The sequence below is a fragment of the Marmota monax genome, unplaced genomic scaffold, assembly GCF_021218885.2.
Source record: "Marmota monax isolate L192 unplaced genomic scaffold, Marmota_monax_Labrador192_F-V1.1 WCK01_AAM20220418_F8-fsc00053, whole genome shotgun sequence".
NCBI lineage: Eukaryota > Metazoa > Chordata > Mammalia > Rodentia > Sciuridae > Marmota > Marmota monax.
The window spans coordinates 1,422,921-1,436,072 of record NW_026693153.1 but is presented as its reverse complement, the minus strand read 5'-3'; the positions used below and the strand labels follow the sequence as shown (position 1 = coordinate 1,436,072).

Below are 13,152 nucleotides of genomic sequence, written 5' to 3'. Positions count from 1 at the left end.
AATTCCTTGGCTGGACCCCTTTTCTCAAGTCCACTTCCAAACATTGATTTAAGAAATCTTGAAACACTGGGGAAAGTTTCTCTGGATTTGGAAGTTCTGGAGTTCCATTTATTGCAATCAGATATAAGACCTAAAAATAGAACAACATCTGTAAAATTATTATTATCATTATTTTTTGAGGGGTGGGTACCAAGGATTGAACTCAGTGTTGCTTTATCAGTGAGCTACATCCCTAAACTTTTTTTTTTTTTTTGGACAAGGTCTCAACAAATTGTTGAGGCTGTCCTCAAACTTGTTATGCTCCTTCTTTATGTCTTCCCGGGTCCTTGGGATAACAGGTGTGCAACCACTTGGTACAACATTTGTGACATTATTAAGGTACTTCAACAAAGTTATAATGAACTTTATCACTTTATCAAATTCATAGAACTGTGTGTGTGTGTGTGTGTGTGTGTGTGTTTGTGGTGGTGGGATCAAACCCAGAGTCTTGTGCATGCTAGGAAATCACTCTACCACTGAACAACATCTCCATCCCTCTTAATTCTACAATGACATTCACCATAAATAATAAAGTGATTAAAGTTAGGTTATCATAATCTCTACCTGTTTGGATTTTGTATCCTCATTTCTCCCTTTCCTTTACTTTATCTTTCTCTCTCTCTCTCTCTCTCTCTCTCTCTCTCTCTCTCTCTCTCGGTGTTGTAGAAATTGAACCCAGGCATATTCTAGGCAACTAAGTGCTATACCACTGAGCTATTCCCCAACCCTCTTTTCATCTTATTTTGAGCTAGTGTATCTCTAAATTGCCCAGGCTGGCCTCAAACTGGGTATCTTCCTGCCTCAGCCTCTCCAGAAGCTGAGATTACAGTATGTGCCACCAGGCCTGGCAGCTTCATCTTTTTTTTTTTTTTTTAACTATGAATGTAAAACATCTTGCTTAAAGAAAATCAACAACCACCACCCCGACTGACATAAATATATAAAGAAAAATGATGACAACTCTACTATGAATGTGTACAATCCTATTAGACATCCACAAGCTTTTTAAAAGTTACATTTCAAAACAATTGAATTAGTGAAACTCTTTTCCTTAACTAGCTGTATACCAGCTTCACCATTCTCAAGAACTGACCATAAAATTATTGTAATGGCTAAATTGAACAGTGCCTTTAATAAGGGTGTTTTCATAATTTTACCAATATTCTTTAATTTTTGATAATTAACCTGAAGTGTCTAGAAATAAAATTATTTCTGATTTTTTAGTAGAAGTATTAGGTTTTGAAATTAAGCATACAGTACAAACCATCACTGAGTTGTCTTGTGAGACCGGAGGAACACTTTAATGGATCTTGGTGACTTTCTTTAATACTGAAAAGACAACTATATAACCTTGCAAATGTATTTTCCAAATGCATATTTTATCTCAAATTGTGGATCCTAAAATATTCCCATATTAGCTCTTCGTTTTCTTATTATTAGCATCTTGCATTATAGTGCAGTATACTTATTACAAAAGATATATACTATATATATACACATACACATATACACACATATGTATATACATACATATACACATATATAAATATTTATTTATTTATTTGTTTATTTATTTATTTATTTATTTTGTAGTGCTGTGGCTTGAACCCTGGGGACTCTTGCATAGTAGGCAAGCACTCCACCACAAATAAACAAATACAAATCTACTTCTATTAATCTAATGTTTACAGTTTACATTACAGTTCACTCTTTGTATTATATTATACAATTCTGTCGGTTTTTAAAAATTAATAGTCATGTGTTAGTATATCAGACTGCCCTAAAAACCTACTATTCATAATCTCTACACCCCTGAATCCCTGCAACCACTGATTTTTTCAAACTCTTCGTACTTGAGAGGTCCTAAAATTATATCTTGTTTGAATTTATTTATTTATATACTTATTTATTTTTATTTATTATTTATTTTTAGGGTTCTGGGGATAGAGCTCAGGGTCTCAGGCATGCTAGGCAAGTGCCCTGTCAGTAATGAACACTTCCAGCCCACACAATATAGTTGGAATTGTAAAGTATCTAGCCTTTTTAGACTGAATTTTTTGCTAAGCAATATGTATTTAAATATCTTTGATTCTAAAATGTCCTCGCCTTAGGCATATAATAAATTTTCCATGTTCTTTCCCTATAATAAATAAGTAGATAAGATAAAGTTCTTTAATGTATTTTAGTGTTTTGATAGATCTGTTTTTATCAATTATTAATATTATATTATCTGGATGTAACATATACACCCAATTTTCTTTTATTTATTTTGTGATATGGGGGATGGAACCCAGGGCCTCAAGAATACTGGCATGTGCTCTACCATTGAGCTACACACAGCCCTTACATTTACTTTTTGAAAAACATCTTGGCTCCAGTTTGAAATAAAGATGCTATAAAAATTGTATATAGATTTTTTTGTAGACATGTTTCAAAGCATTTGGATAAATATCTAGAAATACATTCCTGGGTTATGTGGTAAGGTCATATAATTTTTGTGGAAAACTGAAAAATTGTCTTCTTGAGTAGAGCATTTCACTAGCAATGAATGAGTGTTCCTGTTGCTCCACAGGCTCACTCAGTATTTGGTATTGTCAGATTTTATGAACTTGACCATTCTAACAATGAGGTACAGTGGTATCTCATTGTTATTTTAATTTACCAATTCCCTAACTACATGATGTTTAGCTCTTTCCATATGCTTACTTGCCACCTGTGTATCCTCTTTGTTGTTAATTTAGCTCTTTTTCCCTTTTATTTTTCATACTGCTTTGGAATCCAGGCCTTCATATATGCTAGGCAAAATCTTGACCTACATCCCAGCCCAGAAGATTTTAATTTTTTTTAATGTGGTGCTGAGTTTCAAACCCAGTGTCTCACCCATGCTAACAAGTGCTCTACCACTGAGGTAAAACACTAGCCCCCCAAAAGATCCTAATTTTAAGAAAGTCCAATATATTCTTTCATACATGTCCTTTTACTATAGTACTTAAATACACTGGCAAACCATAGTCACATTGAATTTCTCCTGACTTAATTCTATTCTAAGACATCATGCCCGAGAGATATACTAATTTCAGGTTAAGATTGAAAGATGGTTGGAAACTTCTATATCTCCATCAGAAGGGATAAAGATGGAAACTCATAGCATACTCAAGCTAAGTATTCACAATCTCCACCTTCAACAGTACCCCTACCCCTGCTCATAACTTCTCCCAACTTTAGGGTCAATCACACTATATTCTTTACCTTCATTTATATTAATGACCATAAGCAGTCCAGGAGTCCCAGTCATATCCCCTCCACACCCCCACCCCAACCCTGGGTTCGCCACTCTGATGCCCAAGTAGCTCATTCTCCTTACTCTCACCAGTAGTGCTTACTAGGGGTGACTTTTTTTCTTTCACAACTTTGCTAGAGATAAAGCAAGTGTCTTTTTTTTTCATTGCTCTTTGAAGTCTTCATCATTATTTTCCTCTATGACGCAGGCTTTAGACTACAAATCTACATTTCCTTGTTTTAAATTGCTACTAATCCCAAGGCCATTCCCCTTTCATTCCTTCAAGATCATAACTCTTTGCACTGTTATCCCTACCATTACTCATGTCACAATTCATATTATTTTAATAGCTACACAGATGCATGATAAGAGTTCCTTGTCTTCTCTGATGCACTTATGCACTAACCTTTCTCAACATATACACTGTGTCCTACCCTCTGCCAGGACAGACATTAGCAACTGCAACTCTTAAATTTTTGTTGTGCTCTAACTCCTAATTTTTGTACTCCTAGCACTACAAAGGCAGTAACCTCATGACTCCACTGGGGCTAAAATCCCAGGGGTCTTTCAGTGTCCATCATTCCTTTCACATGTCACTTCCATGTCCCTCTCCCACTCATTTACAGTATTTATCCAGCTAAATGTGGTTAAAACTCTGTATTCCTTTCCTGTATCCATGCATCTGAATATAGTGGGATAAACCCCGCTCATCTACAATGACTGGCACCACTCGAGATTGAAATCCACTCACCTCATATGGGCTCTTAGTGCTTTCAGCAGCATACGAGATTTCCCTATTCCATGTACTCTCCCATTATCCTTTCCTGTTCTAAGACATATGTATTTAGTTGTGATGTCTCCCTAGATGTCTCTTGACTGTGACAATTTCTCAGACTTTCCTTGTTTGTGATGACTCTAGAATGTTTTGAGGAGTACTGCTCAGGTACGATTTCATACTTTGTAGATACCCCTTTAATGAAATGTATCTGAAATTTTTTCTTCAAGGCTATATCAAAATGATGGTTTTTTGAAAAGAAGATCACAGATTTTTCTTTCTTTTTGTCCTTTCGCAGTACTGGGCATTAAGCCCAGAAGTGCTCTACCACTGAGTTACATCTCTAGCCCCTTTTGTTTTCAATTTTGATATAGGGTCTTACTAAGTTGCTGAGGCTAACCTACAACTTGTGACCTTCTTGCCTCAGCCCCCCAAATAGCTGGGCTGCCATGCATGCCTGGCAACAGTACTATTTTCATTGCATCATACTAAAGGTACCTATTAGCAACATAAGTCTTGACTGCTGATGTTGACCTTATCACCTGGCCAAGGGCTTGTTAACTTTTCCCACTGTGAAGTTCCTCATCCCTTCCCATACTGTATTCTCTGGAAGTCACTATGTGTAGTCCATACTTGAGTTGCTCTCTACTTCCTGCAGGTGGAGGAGCATCCACATAAACTTTTAGAATTCTTCTGCATAGGTGATTGATCTTTCTCTTTGCCCACATTTATTTATTCAATCATTTATGTTATCATGGATTCATAAGTATTTATTTTAAATTTCAAGTTTTAATTCTTTACTACTTTATTTTGCTGTTCTAATTGTCCCAGCTTTGGTTATTAGGAGTTCTTTCAGTTGCAACCTATGATATACCTCATTCAATGTGGCCTTTAAAGAAAAATTGTTTATTTTTAATTGTCTAATAGTAATTGTATATATTTATGGGGTACAATATGATGTTTTGATATTTGTACACATTGCTGGATGCATTTTTATTGAATTATTTATTTTTGTGGCACTAGGGACTGAACTCAGGGCCTTACACACATTAATACACTAGACAAGTGCTCTATCTCTGGTATCTCCAGAACTATTTTTTTCTTTTTGCTTCTTTGTTTTTGTGGAGCTGGGAATCGAATCTGGGTCCATATTCATGCGAGGCAAGCACTCTACCAACTCTGCTATATCCCCTTTTTGTCTGTTAATGATTCCTTACTTATTAGGTACAACTCTTGTCTTTATTATTTCATGTTTGCATTTTTTAAATGAACACATTCTACCATCAAGTAACAAACCATGTAACATAGGACAAATTTCTTAGGGTTCTTCCCCTTGGCCCTGAGGCTTTTGTTGTCATTTTACAAATGCATATCTCCTGCATCCACTGTTTTTATTTAAAAAGTTTTATTTTTAAAAGATATTTATATAACAAAAATCCATATGTTTACCCAAATAGTTACAAGAACTTTCAACTATAATGTGTTTGAGAAAGCTGCTTATTTAGCTTTTGAAAGATAGATTTCTGGGTTAATTTCTTCTTTCAGAACTTCATTATACATTACTAAACACTAAAAACGGTCTAACAGCTCACTGACTCTATTTCATTTATTTTTTTTCACTTCCATTTTTATGTTTTCCTGTGCCTATTTTCTATTTCTATAATAATCTACCATTAATCCTACCTCACATGCTATAGTTTCCATAAAGTGTTCATCAGTTTTGTTTCACTGTCACCAAAATACCTGACAAAAAAATATCTTAGAGAAACAGGCATTTTGGCTCACCATTTCAGAGGTCTAATCCATGGTGCACTGATTCCAATACTCTGGGCTCAAGGTGAAGCACAATGTCATGGAAGATGATTACGATGAAGGCATGCTGCTCTGCTCAAGGAGGCCAGAAAGCACAGAGAGGAAGAAAGGGATACGAGGAAAACAAATGCTTCGATGGCAGACTACAGTGACCTATCTCGTCCAGCCACACTCCTACAGTTTCCACCAAGTCCATTCAAACTAGGATAGCCTGATAGGGTTAGGATTGTCACAATCCTGTCATTTCACTTACAAATATTCCTGCATTAGCACAGGAGTTTTTCAGGGATACTTCCTATCCAAATTACAATGTATGACTAAATTCAATTTGGGTCTTTTAAAGATATGTCTGACTTTTTAACACCTGGAACACAATTATAAAACATTATTTTAATGACTAATTCTTCTGTGCTAATTCTTTAGTTGGTGTTAATTCTAGGTTGGATTTAGCTGAATGTTTTCCTGCCCTTTGTCTCTCTGGTAAAATGTTTATTGGATGTCTGGATACTTGTTGGATTCTGGCCACATCTGGATTTGTAGCAATATTCTTTTACTTTTTTCCAGGTAGATCAAGGCTTCTTTTATCTGAACAACTGATCTATGTAATTATGGAGACCACACTGGAATTAGAGCTTTATTTTTGGGTCTCTTCATCCTTGGACAGTCTTCCTTGGCCTGGAGGTGCTTTTCACAAAGCTTGTGGTCTTCCCTGGTTTCAGACTCATGGGCCTCAGACAGGTCGGTCAAGATTCTCACAGGTCTTGTCTGCCTTCAGCTTGTGGGTATGTTCCATGAGAATCTGCTTTGTTTTTGGCTATGTTCCCTTATCTGAAGGTACAGGCTCTGGTACAAATATCAATCTTTTCAGATTTGTGATAGCTTTTGATCAGCCACTGCACAATTCTTACCCTTCTCATCCAGGTTACCTTTTCTAACATACGCCCATATGACTCCCCTTCCTTCATGCCATAGTGTTTTTCCAGATTTAGCATGGGAATGGACAGTCTCAAGCTCATAGATGAAAATCCCCCCTTTGATCATCTTCTGGAATTGCTGATGACATTTAAGAAATGACTGATTTCACTGGGTCCAACCAGATCCAAGGCAGAGGATGCTGAAGACAGCCTCTTCTGAGGCCTAAGTATAATCATGGTTGCAGTTGTGACCCTATAAATATTCTTAGGCTTTGTTCTGGGGTGCAGTTTTAAACTATTTGGGTCTCATTTGTAAGATTTGTTAGGTGGAACTGAAGTAGCATTTAACTTAGTGGTAATTATTTCCCATCATTGAGATAAGACTCAATGTCTTCTACTCATCATCTTGTGAATGATCAGGTTTTCCACAGTGGCTGAGAGAAACAGGCACTACTCCCAAGCTTTCAAATGTGGCATGCACTACTCTTTCCAATCTTGTTTTTCTGAGCTGGAGGTCTCACTATGTTCCTCATACAAGTAGTCCTCAACCTTCAACTATCCGGGACTATGAGTATGCACCATCACATCCAGCCCCAATGTTTGCTCCTAGTGATGGAGACTGAAACAAGTTCTTGCAAATGCTAGGCAAACACTCTACCACTAAACTATACCCCAACCCAGTTCTTTCCAATCTTGTCAGATAATTATATCTTAAGTCTTTACATTGGCTCTTCACACCAATCTCCTTTGAATGCTTAAGGGGGGACTCTCCACACAGATCTTGAAAGTCTTCATCTTTTCTTCTTTCACAGCTTTTCCAGCAATGTCCCATCATAGTCATCCCTCTCTGAACATGGCCTGGCAACTGGGGCAGCCGTAAGTTTCACTTCAGTTGTTCCTTATTGTCCTTCATTCATTGTCTGATGCAATGTCTTGAATAGTACTGGTTCACAGAATCTTGCTGTTTCAGGCAAGGTGGGTTAATCTGGTCTGTGTTACTTCATTTTGACAGAAAGCAGATGTCCCCATTCCTCAAGTTTTCACCAACATTATGTCTAAATTCATCAAGTGTCAGTCTTCATCTTAATCGAAATAACTGCAGTTTTTGCCAAGCTGGTCTCTCCCTCACTTCTTGCATGTAGATTTCAGGGCATATCTTTATCTAGTTTTCCCTATCTTTCCTGCCATTCCTTTTTAGTCTCCTTGCTGGTCTGCCTGATCAACTCTTATTTATGGACTGTGTCAGGGTACCAGCTGAATTTTTGTCAGTCTATACCTCCTTGACCTTGTGATGTCATCTTGCCTTAAAGCTTTAGAAAACATCTGTAGCTAAGGAGCCTCAGTTTGATCTCTCTAACCTAGGTTCCAGACTTGCATTCCCAACAGGCTCATCAACATATCCACTTGAACATCTTAGTAGGTATCTTAACCTTAAAATGCCTAAAATGTTAGAATGTTGTCAGCTAAATTCCCTCCTACCATCCCAACCCCTCTACTCGTCCTGTAGTCTTTCCCATCTCAACTAAACTTCAATAAATCTTTCCCTTTGCCTAGGCTAGACACTTGGAACTATCCTCAACTTTTTTTTTTTTTTAACATACTCTCTTTTCAAAATATATCTAGGATCTAACTATTTTTTATCTCCTGATAACATCCTGGTCTACATTACTGCTATTTCTTGCCTGAATTATTACAACAGCTTCTAAATTGGTCTTCCTGCTTCTGCCTTTGCCTTTCTTGAGAATCTCCTCTTAACAAATTGACCCAAGTGAGCATGTTAAAATTTAAGACAGACTATTTTATGCCTCTGCTCAAACTTTCCAATGGTTTTCCCCTCTTAGAATAGAAGCCAGAATCCCCATCTTAGATAAAAATTCAGAATCCCCACAGAGCACTACATAGGGCCTCATTTCACTGACCACCTTATTGACTATAGTTTGCTGAATGCACTCTAACTCTGCTAAATTCCTTCAAGATCTTTGAAGGTACCAGAAACATTTCTGCTTCAGAGCTTTTGTAATTGCTGTTTCTTCTGCTTGACATGCCCTTCCAATAAATAGTACTCTCTTCCATCCTGTGTCCAAATGTCACCTCATAAAAGCCATCCAAAAGCATTCTTTTTAAAAGCAAATCCCTGACTCCCCTGCCTCTTTCTCTCCTTGCCAGTCCAGCACATTGCTAAATGTATTATTCTGATTTACATTATTCTTTCTCTTCTTCCATTAGAATGTAGGTTCAATAAGAGCAGGAATTTTTGTTGGTTCTCTAGGCAGTGACTTATGCACTGCATAGCACAAGGCAGGTATTAAACTCAATATTGCCTAAATAAATATAGGAAGGTAGAGGATTTTGAAAAAGTGTTCAACAAAGACTATCTATATCCAATCCCTCTGTTGTCTGGCCTATTTTACTTAGTATAATACTTTCAATGGTGATTGTTACACATGTATTACTACTTCCTTCCCTTTATGGCCAAATAATATTAAACTCTTCTCAGGTGGCAGATAATTGGGTTGTTTCTTCTTCTTGCTAGCCTAAATGATACTGCTATGAACATTTTATGCATTTTTTTGTATGGACATGTGCTTTTGTTGCCTTTTTACTTTTGGCAGTGCTGAGGACTGAACCCAGGGCCTTGTGCATGCCAGGCACTCTACCATTGAGCTACATCTCCCACTCCATGGACATACACTTTTAATTCTCTTGCTATATACTTAGGAGTGGAACTAGAAGGTCATATGGTAATCCAATAGCAACTTTTCTGAGGAACTGTCACATTGTTTTGAAAGCAGTGCAACATTTTACATTCCCACTAGCAATATAGGAAGGTTCCAACATTTTTTTTTTCATTTTCATTTTTGTAGTGCTAGAAATTGAATTCAGGAGTGCTCTACCTCTAAGCTATATCCATTTTATTTGGAGATGGAGTTTTACAACGATGCCCAGGCTAGCCTCAGACTTCCATTCCTCCTACCTTAGCCTCTAAAGTCCCTGGGATTACAGGTGTGCACCATTGTGCCTGAACAACAATTCCAATATTCACACATTCTCACCAGCACTGATTATTGTCTGAAATGAGGTGGAAAGTGGTGTCCTGTGGTTTTGATTTGTATGTCCTTAATTACTAATGATTTTGTGTCACATATGTGAATATAAATGGAGATGGAGGATGGTTGAAATTCTTCACCTCAAATGCAAGAATGTTTACTTGTTCAAAGTCTACTCTGTTTAAAAATGGGCTTGAACACTGTCAGTTATATATCTTTGTCAGAGGTGTGATCTTGCTTTTCTCTTAAAAAAGGTCAGGATCAGTATCACATGCAAAGAAGTCTACTTTTTCTTTGAACATGAACTTTGATTCTGTGATGATGGGAACATACGAAATACAATTAAATCAAACCATATATGATTTTCACTTAATTCCATTTAAAAAATATTTTTATGTTGTAGATTAACCAAATACCTTTCTTTAAATTTATTTTTTGTGTGGTGCTGAGGATTGAACCCCGTGCCTCACATATGACAAGTGCTCTACCACTGAGCTACAACCACAGCCCTTAATTATATTATTTTTAGAAACTAGATATATGATTTTCTAGAAAGAGAAACACATTAAAGCAAAGAAACATCCCAGGAGATGTAATTGGCAAAATTAGGTGGAAAAAATTAGCAAAATCTATACTGAGGTAAACAAGTCAAAGGTTCTTGCATCTTTAAAGTACAATGCAAGGAAGATAAAGCCTGAGAACCACCATAGGGAAGGTCTGTCTCAAAAGACATCCCAGAGATTGCTCAACCAACTGTAACACATAGATTGAATCCTATAGCATCTTCAAAAAATCATGCTGGGAAAACTGGAAATCCATATGCAACAAAATCAAAATGTTGATTTAAACAAACTATTTTTTAAAAATCCATTATTTTCCAATTCTTATCCAAAGATATTCTAATTCTCAGGTATAAATCCTTTTCTTTATGTTCATTTTTGAGTAGAAAAACATTTTTACTTCAAGGTCAAAGCATTTATATACCAAAACTTCATTTTATGCCACTGACATAAACATGCTTATAAATCCAAACTTTTTCCTACTAAACTAAAAATCTTTTAAAGCTGTGAGAAGAAAAAAAAATTCCAAGTAAAGGTAACGAGATATAACAAGTGTAAATCCCACTATCATGTTTAATTGTAATGTATAAATATTATGGAAAAAATTTAAAACATTCAATTCCATTTCTAACAAAACTATGAGATCAATGTAATTCTTAGAATCTAAATGATGTTCAAGAGCAGCAAGTTTACAAAAAACTATCTGTGTAGGAGAAAGTAGGGACCAGAAATGTAGCTTAGCCTTCTATTTTTCCAGAAATAATCTTTTTTTTTTTTTTTGCAGTGCAACACAATAGATTTTTCTGCTTTATTGTGTTGGAGTCATAGAATGTTAAGATATCTAGTATAGCTTGAAGATTCTCCTTTTGCTCTAGTTTGGTGATACTGAAGGTCTATACAAATTGAGCCCACTGCTCTGGCATACCCTAAAACAAAGAGAAATTCAGAAATAAATTGTGGTTTGAATAACTCTAATATAATCAATTTTTGTCTAAAAATATCAAAATACATGAAAACAAACCAATATGTGTAAGTTTACATTTGACTATATTTTTAATTGGTTTTATTTTTTGAAATACATGACAGCAGAATACAATTCTTATTACACATATAGAGCACAATTTTTCATATACTTGTATATAAAGTATATTCACACTAATTGATGTCTTTATACATGCACATTTTTGTTTTGCATTATAATTCTTGTTAAACATATATACCTTAATTTTTTCATATCTCTGTTTATAAAGTATGTTGAAACCCAAATTATGTCTTCATACATGTACTTTGGATAATGATGTTCATCACATTACATTCCACCATCATTTCTAATCCCATGCCCCCTCTCTCCCTTCCCCTCCAACCCTTCTGCCCTATCTAGTGTTCATCTATTCCTCCTATGCTCCCCGCCTCCCTACCCAACTATAAGTCAGCCTTTTTTTTTTCCATATTAGAGAAAACATTTAGCATTTGTTATTTTGGAGATTGGCTAATTCACTTAGCATTACCTTCTCCCAACGTCATCCACTTACCTGAAAATGCCATGATTTTATTCCCTTTTATTTCTGAGTAAAATTCCATTGTGTATATATGCCACCATTTTTTATCCTTTCATCAACTGAAGGGCATCTAGATTGGCTCCACAGTTTAGCTATTGTGAATTGATGTGGATGTGTCCCTGTAGTACGCTGTTTTTAAGTCCTTTGAGTATAGACTGAGGAGAGGGATAGCTGAGTCAAATGGTGGTTCCATTCCCAGATTTCCAAGGAATCTCCATACTGCTTTCCATATTGGCTGCACCAATTTGGAGTCCCACCAGCAATGTATGAGTGTACCTTTTTCCCCACATCCTCACCAATGCTTATTGTCTTCATAATAGCTGCCATTCTGACTGGAGTGAGATGATAACTTAGAGTAATTTTGATTTGCATTTCTCTAATTGCTAGAGATAATGAGCATTTTTTTCATATATTTGTTGATTAATTGTATATTTTATTCTGAAAAGTGTCTGTTCAGGTCCTTGGCCCATTGTTGATTGAGTTATTTGTTTTTTTGGTGCTTAGATTTTTGAGTTCTTTATATACCCTAGAGATTAGACCAATGCTACAGAATAGAGGACACAGAGACTAACCCACAAAATTACAATTATCTTGTATTAGACACAGGTGCCAAAAACATGCACTGGAGAAAAGATAGCATCTTCAACAAATCATATTGGGAAAACTGGAAATCCATATGCAACAAAATGAAAATAACCCCCCACACACACCTGTCACCATGCACAAAACTTAACTCAAAATGGTTCAAGGGCTTAGGAATTAAACCACTGGATTCTGTATCTAATAAAAGAAAAAGTAGGCTCTAATCTTCATCATGTGGGATTAGGTTAGGCCCAGCTTCCTTAATAAGACTCCTATGGTGCAAGAATTAAAACCAAGAATCAAAAAATGGGATGGAATCAAACTAAAAAGTTTCTTTCTCAGAAAAAGAAACAATCTGTGAGGTGAACAGAAAGCCTACATCCTGGGAACAAATTTTTACCCTCACACATTACACTTGACTATATTCTAACTGGTCTAGTTTTTTCTGTATCTATTTTGCAAATGAACAGGAAAGATCAAAACAGAGTACTGGGAATGGAGTACTAGGTTTTTTGGGGGGAGAGGGACAAAAGTGTTATTCACCCATCAGAGCGGCTCCAAATTTAAATGGCTTAATCCAAGAG

The 13,152-nt window shown here is 36.1% G+C and overlaps 1 pseudogene; it reads left to right on the top strand.

Annotated features, from left to right (window-relative positions):
- LOC124100010 (serine/threonine-protein kinase PAK 2-like) overlaps positions 1-13,152 on the top strand; it is a 116,299-nt pseudogene that overhangs the window by 89,487 nt on the left and 13,660 nt on the right.